We start from the raw sequence: 12,507 nt of genomic DNA on the forward strand, positions 1-12,507 counted from the left end.
GTGTCCAGGATGTTCAGTCAAAAAGTCATTAATGATTTTAAAAATGTCCATCAAACACAAAATAAGGCTTCAAATAGGTAAAATCACCATCTGTAGACTGGACCAATATGCTGATGTGATCCTTTGATTAGTTTAGGATCAGTCAGAGATCAAAGACTGAAGCAGGAGATCAATGCTCAGAACCCAGAGATCAAAGACAGAATTCAGACATCAGAGAAAGAATTCAGACATCAAACACATACCTGATGGAGGCTCCACCCCCCCCCCAGACAGTTTCCATGTAAGTCGTAAGTTTTATTTTTAAAGCGCCAAATCACAACAAGTGTTATCTTCTTTTTATTCTTTTTATTAAAGATTGAAGCTCCATACAAGACAGTTTGTAGACAAGAACATCACAGCCTGGGAAGCTTTCACTTCTTTTGATGGACAGCTTTGATTTCAGGTTCTACCTCTGTAAAATTGAAAGTAAAGTAAATGAAGCACCTGTGAAGGTAAAACTGATGATGTCATGACTTGTTCAGTCCTCCAACGTTAAAGTCCAACAAGCTTTTGATTGGCTCTGATTCTCTGTGGCAAAATCCAACAAGAGGAAACAGAAAATCTTGAGGTTGTCTCACTTTTTTTTTTTAAAGAAACTCTGCATAGGACAGTGATAGGATGATTGTTTCCTTGGATGAAAAAGTCTGGTACTCTCATCTTCTTAAACATTTACTTGTTCAATCAGGACAAGAGAATCTGAGCTTGGATGTCATTTTGTAGTAAAAGGTGAATTAAACTTGTAAACATCAGCTGGTGTTCACTCTGATGATGTATCGATGGTCTGTATTCTGCCTTCTGTAGCACGATGCTGCTGGGAAGAAGCCTGATTATGTCAGAGTTGTGTTCAGTGGCTCCTGCTGGGTCCATTTCTGACAAATAGGCTCCAAAGAGTTCAGGTGTTTAAAAGCTCAGGGTTGCTGTCAGCAGACGAGGTGGCCGAGTGGTTAAGGCGATGGACTGCTAATCCATTGTGCTCTGCACGCGTGGGTTTGAATCCCATCCTCGTCGTGAGCGACTCTGGTTTCTACTCCAACATTATGGAATTACTGTGAGGCTTTTAACTGACACAGATACCAGTTGAGTCAACTTCCCTTTCACAACCTGACCAAAACAACTCAGACACCCAGAGCTCACATGTGTCAATCACCTCTGTAGAAGGTCCCGCCCCCACAGAGCTATAAATCCTCCCATCAGTGAAGAAAACTGAAGACGCCTCTTGGATGAGAGCTGAAGCATCTTCAAGAAACCTGAAATAGTCCACTTGGTACATTTAAATAATTCTACAATTTCTTTCAGCTTTCGTCCAAAGCCACGTGCATGTATCACATGTATATAATATATATGTGATACTCTTTCATCTACTCATGAACCAAAAATGCAGTCTAATACCAGTAAATTTGTGCAGAAAAATGTCATTTGTGCTCCTTCTTTTATTTATTTGTTTATTTAGTATTTTTTAATGTATTTTCTTTCAATTCACATTTTGTCCATTAACTTCATAATCAGAGTCGCCATCTCATCACATGACTAAAGTTTGGGTTCTGTATTGGTGGTAAAATATCCTTCCATGCCCCTCACTAGTTTGCACACAGAAAAGCATATTTTACTGGTTTCAAATCTCTTAGCGTGTTCTCTCTCTTAAAACAGCTGTGGCAGCTTTCATTGTGTGATTGATTTTAAAATATAAATATGGAACAGAACCATTGGAAGAAGATGTCAGGACATTTGAAGGAATGTAAATCTCCTCTTGAAATGTTGCAGTGTGCAGCTGAGACTCTCTGGCAGTGGCACAAGGAGCCACAATGGCAGAACCTGGACCCTCCTGGAGGAGAACCACAGGTGAGGGCCTTCTTGGCTCCAGATTGATGGAAATCAAGTGTCTGAGGCTGTTAGCAGCCATGAAGTTGATCTGGTTGGGCACTGGTATTTTTTCTTGCTGCAGCTCAGGAGTGATTCAGGAGAAGAGTTTCAGAACAGCCAAGGTTGGGGACTGGAATTTTCAAATTTCCCCTGGAACCAGACAAACTTGGGAGGTAAAACCTCCAATCATAGCCACTGAGATGCAGCAGCAGAAAGAAGCTGTCATCTACCCTGACAGTCAGAGCATCAAGTCAAGAAAACATCAACCATCTTGTAGTTCCAAACCTTCACCTGTCAGATTCAGCTACTTCTTATTGTGGGACTTTAAATTTGAACACAATGGAATTTGGACAAGGAGTTTTCCTTCAAGTCAGAACATCATCGTCCAGCCTCCAACCAGAGGTCCATCAGTTATCATGGGAGCCACATGTGGAGTCTGGATTCTTTTCTAGAATGTGACGGCAATGACAGTCCTGCCAAGTGACATCACTGACATGAATGGATGACTTCAGTCACATGAATGGATGACTTCAGTCACATGAATGGATGGCTTCAGTCACGTGACTGGATGGCTTTAGTCACGTGACTGGATGACTTCAGTCACATGACTGGATGATTTGAAAATTTTGTTGTGGGCCTCTGGACCTTTTTTAAATCAGTAGTTGACCACAGGTAGCTTAGCCAACTGTTAACTAATTAACTTTTAGTCCAGACAAAGAATGTGGGTTGACAGTTATTCATACAAAGTCTTTGGTTTCAGATGCAGCCTCAACTGAGACTCATGGTTCAGAGGATGGGTTTGTTTGCTGTCAGGTTGCCACCTTTTAGAAATGAAAATCAGGGACGCCCACCACGGCTCCTGGGGGCCATGACCACCAGGGGCCTGACTCCCATGAGGTGGGTGCCCACAGCAGTGGTGTGTTTTATTTTGTAGGTGTTATTAGTCAAGGGGTGATCAAGAAAGCAATTCCTCCTACTTAAAGCTTGAAATGCTTTATCACCAATAAACACATTCTTTATTGTTCAACACTGAACTGCACATTTAAGTTTTAAAATACAAACTCAATAAATGGAGAACTTTATGTGACTTAAGTTCATAACACATCAGCAGGTTTCCCTCCCTTCTTTTTCCAAGTCTCCTTCTTGTTCCTCCTTGCAGCTCTGGGGAACTCTTGGTCTCTCAAAGCCCTGTTGGAAAACTCTGAACAGGACTGCTCAAAGTTGAGAGTGATCACTCCTTTGAGCTCCATGGAGCTCCTGTTCCTGCAGTCACTCCATTTCTGCTTTTCATTTTGTGTTTGTATTAAAGTTCTATTGCTGAAAAAAAAGAGAATTTTTTGCCTTTTTGTTGAAGTAAATATATGAGGGTCGAAACTGACCCATAACACCATGGATGTTACAATAGTTAATAATATTAAAATGAAGAATAAATAAAACCAATCCATGTCAGAGATGTGTTCTAACACCCCTCAGTAATGGTCAGCAAACACAACAACCTTTTGTTTATTTCTATGATTTTCTTGAAGTTCATTTGATCATTTTGTAACTGAAATCGAGGGTTTACTGACTAAAAAAAGGTCCAGAGACCCACAACAAAATATTCCAATCAATATTTCCATGGATAAGGAAGCCTAACAAGGAAACCAAGAGATGGGAAACAACTTGGATGATAGAAAATTGTTTTTAGTTTATTTTACAGCTGATTGAAGACGTGGGTCAAAACTGACCTGTTCACATAAGAGATGGGAACAGAAAGCTAACACAAGAGGAAGGTTGAAGCTATGAAAAAGGAGTTTGATAAAAATCTTGAACTGACAGTAGAAATATCCTTTTGTATGTTTACCTTTGTTGACAGAAGTCACTTTAGCTTGGCAGTGAAAAGAATCTCTGCTAGCTTGACAAATAAGTGCACAAACTCGGTTCAAGCTGGACTTTGGACACTGGTATCTGCAACAACTCCCATCAACTCCTAATCTAGCATCTCTGCTGTGCTCAAACTATTTTACAGAACATTTGACAGACCTGTGGAGCAGTGAGGACAGACATGAGTTGATCCACATGATCCACTGAAGCGCCATTTTACCCTGCCACTGAGGTCACCAACATGAGCTGGAGTTGGGACTCTTGAACTGAACCTGGTATCACAGCGACACCTACTGCTGCTAAATGGAACAGCAACATTGAACCCAAGTGCAGGATTGGAGGGAGACTGATGGTTGCTGTTTGGGTTTTTGAAAAACAAGGAGGGCGTTGGTTCAAGCTGGATTCTCAGAGACTATTTCCCCAACCTCTACATTGGCATCTACACTGTCATCCAGTCACATGACTGAAGTCATCCATTCATGTGACTGAAGTCATCCAGTCATGTGACTGAAGTCATCCAGTCATGTGACTGAAGTCATCCATTTATGTCAGTGATGTCACTTGGCAGGACTGTCATTGCCTTCACATTCTAGAAAAGAACCCAGACTCCACATTTCCTCCTATCTATTATTGTGTCCCACCTTCCTGGTCCTTACTCTGAATTCTCAGAGTTTATATCCAGTTCAGTCCTCAAAACAGATGAAGTCATGAGTGTTGATCAATTTCCTTTTCTCCACTGATTATATGTCAAGGTTTGTGTGTGGGGGTGGAGCCGATCCCAGCAGCCTTCGGACAAGAGGCGGGGTTCATCCTGGACATGTCACCAGTCCATCACAGGGCCAACACACATAGACAGACAACCATTCACACTCACAGCCACACCTACAGTCAATTTAGAGTATCAATCAGCCTCGTCCCCTCTTGATGTCTTTGGACTGTGGGAGGAAGCTGGAGTACCAGAGAGAACCCACACAGACACAGGGAGAACATGCAGACTCCACACAGCTGGGGCTCAAATATGGAACCTTCTTGCTGTGAGGCCACAGTGCTGACCACTGCACCATTGTGTCCCCTGAAAATGCCACCAGATCATTTGGATTGTCTATAAAATCAAGTACACATGAACATGAAGAGGTTTTCACAGGGCTGGTGGTGCAATGGATAGCATGACTGACTACTGTCAGAAGATTCTAGGTTCAACTCCTGGCTCGCTCACTTAAAATTTTATACTGAGAAGCTTTCACACCTGAAGTGTGAACCACTGCTAAAAGTCCCTGAAATCCTCCAAGGTTTCCTCCTTGTCTGCTGTAAACATGAACACATGCATGGATCCTGCTACCTCTCACATGTTAAGCTGGCACTTGACAGTGACAGCAGGAGAACAAAAAATCCCAATGTGTCATCAACATTTCCTGGAAACTAAATGACAGAAGCCAGTGGCGGCTGGTGAAAAAAATTCTTGGTGGGGCTGGTGTGCCAAAAACATTTCCGTGCCTAGTCTAGTATAATCATTCAAAAAGAGCAGCCGGACAATTATTAAATGTTTTAAAATAGTATTTACTTTCCTTCTTAAAATCGACAGTTTCAAAGACAAAAAAAAACAACAACAATTTACAACTACAGTAAATTTTATGCGATCAAATATTATACAATGATGTTAACTTTACAGAAGGTGATTTGAGCTTAATCTATACAATACAAATCAACAATGTGTGTGTCTCTCTCTCTCTGTCTCTCTCTTTGTTCATCTGTGTCTGTCTCTGTCTCCTTCTCTGTGTCTCCATCTTTGTGTCCTTTTCTCTGTGTGTCTCTATCTCTGTTTGTCTGTCTCTTAGTGTGTGTGTCTCTCTCTGTCTCTCTCTCTTTGTGTCCGTCTCTCTTTCTCTCTTCGTCTACCTGTCTCTCTCCCTCTGTCTCTCTGTCTATTTGTTTCAGTCTTTCTGGGTGTGTGTTTGAATTCAGCAGTTATTTGTACAGGAACTTTGCTCGTCTCTCTTTCTGGGAGGCAAATTTCTCAATGACCCTGGTGTTGAAACCAGGAATGTTTCGTGTCAGTTTTTTCTCAATGGAGAGCATAGCCAGAGCGTTGAGCCGATCTTGTGCCATGGTATTTGTAAGAAAAGTTTTTATCCTCTTCAAAGTGGAGAAGCACCTCTCAGATTCTGACGTTGTCATTGGTGTGGTGATGAGGATGTTGAGCAGACTTACAGTTTCAGTGAACGTGTCTTGAAGGTTATTTTCCATCAAAACCTGATAGAGAGCCAGTGCACCACTGCAACTCTGAAACTCTTCGTTCCCGTAGATCAGAGACAGCTCTGTTTGAAGTCTGGCCTTGTCCAATGAGGGATAGGCTTCCACTGTGGTTTTCAGTGCTGAATCTGGGAACTTTCGGCTGTGCTGTGGGAACAGGTCTCCTTGCAGGAGTGTGGCGCTGACAAGATGCTTGGTGAAACTAAATCTCTCCTTGGCATGGCTCACAATGGTGTCACATACCTATGCAATGATATAATTATACAAAATAGGAATTATTGCATCTTCACTTGTCTTAATACATTGACCTGATGAGCTAGCCTATATTATGTAATAAACATACTGTAATGATTCATATCATCATAAAAGAATATACATTTAAGTCTGGACCACTGTATCATATGGCCAACATCTTATTTTGATTTTATTTAATAATGTGATTCAAATCACACTAAGAAGCAAGTTCTTACCTCCAGTGCCAAATGGTGCAGTGTGTCTTCTCCCAAGGTTCTGCGTCTCTTTGCGGGTGGCTCCTGAGCAGGTCCCCTGAACTCCTCATCCTCAGCCAGAGTAGGCACATCCTCCCTGACCCAACACATAAGTTTCATGAGTAAGTTCTAAAAACTGGTTAGGGATACATTAACAAAACCAAAGGTGGATATCATTACTGTCAATTATATTATACAGAAAAATCAATTCTTTAAATAAGATGATATATAAGCATTTAAGTCTACATATACAGAGAAATTGAGGTTAGGCTACAAATTAATTAATTTAGCATACCTGATAGCCTGCATGTGGTCAATGAATGTCTGGGTGACTCCTGCCATGTAGACAGCATCAATGTTTCTCTTCTGCAGCTGGTTGTAAAGGATGTCCACATGTGGCATGATTTTGTGGAACAGGGCCAGTAAAAAACAAAAAGTTTCATCTTCCAGCATTCTCACATAGCCACCAGCTTCTCTCTTTGTCTGGCTATCAAACCCTTCACTGTTCCGGATAGCCTGAAAGCAATTCACCAGATCCTTCTTGTGCTCATAAACTGTGTTAACACGACTGTTGAAGTTCCAACGTGTTGATGATGCACTTGGAAGTCGGTGCGCAACCATCTCATCAAGCACTGCAGTTCTCTTGCTTGACTTAGAGAAAAGAGAAGCAAATCCCCCCATGTCAGAAAAAAAGTGACTGCTATGAGGGATGTGGGAGGTTGCTTGCTGCATTATCAGGTTTAACTGATGGGCATAGCAGTGAACATAGTGAGCGTTTGGATAGATGTCTTGTACCTTTCGCTGCACTCCTCCTTTGGCACCCCTCATCACAGCTGCCCCATCACAGGCCTGGGCAATCAGCTTCTTTTCTTGTCCCTCAGAAAGGATGCTGTGCAGCCTCTCCAATAAGGCACTGGCTATTGCATCCGCACAGGTGTTGGGCAGTTTCAAAAATTCAAAGAACCGCTCTTGAATATTGTGGCGGTCGTCAATGTATCTCAGAACTAAGACTAACTGACACTGTGTTGAAACGTCAGTAGTTTCATCAGCCTGGATCGCTAAAAAGTCTGCCGATTTAACTTCATCCAGGATCTGTTCTCTCAAAACTGCCAGCATACAGTCCACGAGCTCGTTCTGTACTGTCTTCGAGGTGCCTTTAAAAACGGTTGCATTTTCAAGGTGCTCCCTCAAGTACCGATCAATGGATGCCATCAAGTCAACTGGACCTCTGAATATTCCAGCGTTGTCAGAGGTATCACTTTCGTCATGTCCCCGCAGAGCCAGTTCAAAAGCACCACCGAATTTAACAGTTAATTATCTTAGATAAGATGTTACGGTTCTTATCTACGTCATCATTGTGCTTCCTTACAGCGATGCGGTGACTGTCATCGAGCTGCGTTGCTATGCTAATCTCCCCAAGAACCGCTAGCTTCACGCAGTTTTCCATGTGAATTTTCGCTCTTTCGTGTTTCTTAATCCGCTCGGAGAGGTGCTTTAGGTCAGTGATTCCTGTCTGTGTCCATGCTGAATCACACCGGTCACTCCTGAAAGGGATGTAGGGGAAGCAAAAAAGTGCGTTGGCTGCTCCACAACCCGTCAGCCACGGCTTGCGCTGAAACCAGCTCCGGCAAAAAGTCCTGTTGTAGGATTTAGCCTTTTCCTTGGACTGCTGCTGGATGTTGATTTCAGGCTTGTCCGGTCCCAGCTCCTTAACGCGGATTTTTTCCGCCATGGTCCTCCTCGCAAAAGGGAAATTTAAAAGGGATCTCACCGAAATCGGTGGAAACTGCTGCTCTTGAACTTCGATCGTTGTTGTCGCCATTTTCTCTCTCACTCACTTCTCGCGGTATTTTTTTTCGTAGGGCATCGGAAATCTGGGAATCTCACTACGCAAAAAGAATATCGCGGGCTCCTCAGCTAGCTTTCGCAATCCAAACCTTCACGCATTTTACGTTGGCGTAGGGGCGACTTTTCCGGCGCCCCTACGCCGTTAAATTTGGCGATGTTGATTGGCCAATTATTCATTATTTTTCCCTAGCAACCATACAGGATTGGCTAATTAATTGCAGGTCTGGGGCGCTTTGACAAGCGCCCCTAAAGACAAATTATACAGTCTATCAGAGTAAATTCACTATTAATTGAATGAGTCAGTTGGCGTAAATGTTGTTTAAATGACCCATATTGCATGTAGACACACACAATTAAGTAAGGCTGACATTGACGCTAAAAATTGTGAACATATGCACATATATATGTATAAATACATGTAGAGATTTTCCTCTCCACATCTGGTGGGGCGGCGCCCCAGCGCCCCCTATGAGCCAGCCGCTACTGGTGGATAATAAAAAACTTTCTCATTCAAGTTGAAACCTGCAAGAGGCAGCAGACAAGGTCAAATTAATTTGACACATCAAACTAAACAACAATAGGGGGCATACTGCCCTCTACTGACTAAAGCTGATAATGCTACCATGAACTATCAGGAAAAGAAAAGCACAAATTAAACAAAATAATACAGGACATTCACCCCCCCCCCCCCAAAAAAAAGAAAAAATATATTTAAAAAAATGTCCTCAAATAGTGAAGTTTCATCAAACCTTGTGTCTGTATGTTGTGATAGTATTTTATACACAAAATGACACTAAACTCACCTCCATGTTTGATGCAGTACAGAAAAAGAACATAGTTCCCTTTATTCTCCTGCCATTAAAGTTCATAAACTAGCAAGAATGTCAGGTAGCATTAGCATTAACTTCAGCTAAAGTCTACCAGCTTCAGGTACCTTTAACAATCGCCTTACTCGCTACTTAAGGCTTTATCGTCCATCGTTGTCTTCCGCTTATTCCTTACTATAAAGGGTCGCGGGGGGGCTGGAGACTATCCCAGCATCAACGGGCGAGAGGCGGGGTTCACCCTGGACAGTTCGACAGTCCATCGCAGGGCCAACATACAGCAATTGCTTGCAGTGTACAAGTCCCAAGACTTTCATAAAATTCATCACTGGATTCAGGACGACCCCTGCTGCTCGGCCCCGGTGGGCGGGAGGAGGCTCAGGCCCAAACAACGCTGACTGCAGCTTTAATTTAATCCTAGGTTTATGTAATACTCCGATAAATCAGTGGTATTTATTTCATGATTTTCATAGGAATAAGTTAAGAATAAAATGCCAGTTCATGGTTAAGCTAAAATTTACATAAATTAGTATTTGTTATGAAGAAGATATTAAAATGTATAAAATTTGTTTAAAATTAGTAACTTTAAAAAAAAACATCATTTCATGGGGTGTGAATGTCTTTTAAAAATGTTAAAGTAATTCTATTACGTTAGGTTACGTGCGTGAGTTCATGACCTTTAGTGTTTACACTTCCGGGAGAAACGAGCGCGAGGAAGAAGGAGCATTGTGTAATGGCGTAACGTTATCGGAGTTTCGAGACTGTGTGTCGTCGGAGAGGAGTTTTTATCGGTAACGGACTGTGAACTGTAATTGACCGACGTGATCGGAGTGCGTGAGTCGGATTCTCCGCCACCGATTGTGTTTTGAGCACCAGGCAAGTCCAGTTACAGAAGCTAGCGGGAGCTAGGCTAACGCTGTCCACGCTGAAGGGAGACGCCGCTGCAAGGACGGGACAGGAGCTTCGGATAGTCGCCTCGGGAGAGAGTCGTTAACGGAGGACGCGTCACTGCTGCCGACGGAGTCGGAGGACGGCTCGTGGTTGCCGACGGAGCCGGAGGATGTGCCGCTGCTGCCGAGTCACGGAGGTCTGTTGCTGCGGGCTGCTGCGAGCGGGACGGTTGCTGCCACAACGAGCGAGGGATTCATCGGCTGCGGTCCGGTATTGTTGACTTCACCGACACACGGGGGGATCTGGTAAAGGTTTCCATCATGAGCTCCAATTAAAGCGGGCCAACGAAAGTAAACATGAGTGCACTCGAAATAAAATTAGACAGTTGAAAAAAAGACAAACAATATACCCCGGGGTTCTTTTTATTTTCTATAGTCTTGTTTGTTGAATGTGTTTTTCTGCAAGCTTTTAATCCATTTTCTAAACTGAAATCTTGTGTTGTTTCATTGAATTTGTGTGTTGTTACTGAAGCTTTACAGCAGAGTTTAAAGGTCAAGTGTACTCCCCATAGCCTCCATTTGAATATTTAAGAGTGAGAATCATACATTGCCCTAGATTGATATTAATTATTCCAGATGGGACTTTTACCATACAAGATATTTGAAATGAGTTAAAGTGTTCCCTGTAAGCCTAAGGTGGGTTTTAATATTGGAGCCGGTGGTAAAAGGGTTACATTTCGAAATCTAAACCCCTGCTACCATGAGCACACATGGAAATAAAGACTCAACTGACCGCTCGGTCTACTTCAGCTAGCACACTGAACAATACTGTTGTTTACTTGCTAGCTGATAAGTGAGCAGCTGATGTTTGCAATAACATTGAAATAAACTAAAAATAGAGTCAATAGCTCAAATCCTATCACCACCAAAGGAGCCACGTCTTTAACACTTCAATCTCATAGCGACTCCTCAGGATTTCTTCTTCTCTCCATTGCATTTTGTAGGAGGCTCCTGCCGGTCCACACTGCCTTCCCCCTAACAGATTCAGCTACTGAGACTAAAGTTCGTTAGTAAGCTCAATGCATAAAAGTGACTTAATATTTGTTGAAAACTAAATAGGCGTGAAGCTGTAACCTCACATGAACACTTGAAGTCTAGATTTCAGCTGCATGTGAAGAAATCAGCATAAAATCCTTGTGTTGGTGTTTAAACCTGGACTACCAGAACCAGGCTAAGAGGTGTTTGTCTGTTAGCAGTGAAGCAAACTCAAACATGAAGGCTTTGAGGGTTTGTTCTCAACACAAAGAAAGATTCAATGCTCAAACTGCCAACTCTGTAAAAAAAAAAAAAACAACATTTTTACAAATCTCAGTTTATTTCTTCATGAAGATCTTAATGAGGCAATCAGCACCAGAGCACTAAAGTTAAAATTAGTAACACCGTCACTAACGATGGATTTATTTGACCAAATGTAGTTTTCCTGATCAAATATAGTTTTCATCAAAATATTATTTTTTTATCATTAATTATTTCCCAATGTGCAACGTCACATGAATGAAAAAATGGAGGACCCTATAAAATGACCTGACGTCAGTGTTCAAGGGTGAAGTCATTTTTGGAATGAAGAAGAGTTCATCCAGCTTTTTTTGCCTCGTGTCTCTGAACCAGCTCATTTGTTGTGTCCACGCAGAGAGAGAGAGAGGATAAATGTGATCGTGGAGAAGTCCTTTTGTTCTTCAACTTGTCCAACTTGATGGTGAGTCTCCTTTTATCAAGGATTACTGAATGCTTGTTATTCATGGCATTGTTAACACTTTATAAACCCTTCATTCAGAGCTGTAAAGAACCTTTAACCTCATATCCCAGACATCAAAGTGGGCCACTAACCGGTGAGATGAAGCTATGCTATGCTGCTACATTCTGAAGAGGTAAAGTAGCAGGTTCTGAGAGTGATGGCTAACCTGGATGTGTTCATCTCCTACTTTAATATCAGCGTCCCAACTTGGAGCTCTGACCACCTCCAGCTTTTTGTTCCTGTTTCTGCTTCAGTCAACAGGGAACTCAAACCTGCAATAGAATCATCAACAACAATGGAATAGAAAACAGAGGAAGACAAAATATCATAAACTTACAAAGCTGAGAAATGTTCATGAAGAATAAATGCACACATTATGATTGAGGCCAGAAAGTAAAACTCCACACCAAATGTATTTTGACATGTAGGGATAATGAACTTGAATGTGTTGAAATAGCAGATAAATGAATCCACTATCACACAACAAGATGATGACCCACTACCACAAGATGGCGTCACAGATCCTGATGCTCTGAGCAGGAAACACCAAGCAAAACATGACTAAAAAGCTCCTGTTGTTCCCTCCATGAAAAACTGTGGCACTGATGAGAAGAAGGATCCCAGCATCCTCTGAGGATCCATCGCCGCAC

General features: G+C 42.2%; 1 non-coding gene across 1 annotated transcript; it reads left to right on the forward strand.

The window, feature by feature from the left end:
* Positions 1 to 965: 965 nt before the first annotated feature.
* On the forward strand, positions 966 to 1,047 carry trnas-gcu (transfer RNA serine (anticodon GCU)). Its single transcript has one exon. It is a non-coding gene; the product is annotated as a tRNA-Ser (tRNA).
* The last annotated feature ends 11,460 nt before the right edge of the window (positions 1,048 to 12,507 follow it).

Source organism: Aulostomus chinensis, chromosome 4 (assembly GCF_037954235.1).
Source record: "Aulostomus chinensis isolate RoL2024-O1b breed Wild chromosome 4, RoL_Achi_v1.0, whole genome shotgun sequence".
NCBI classification, from domain to species: domain Eukaryota; kingdom Metazoa; phylum Chordata; class Actinopteri; order Syngnathiformes; family Aulostomidae; genus Aulostomus; species Aulostomus chinensis.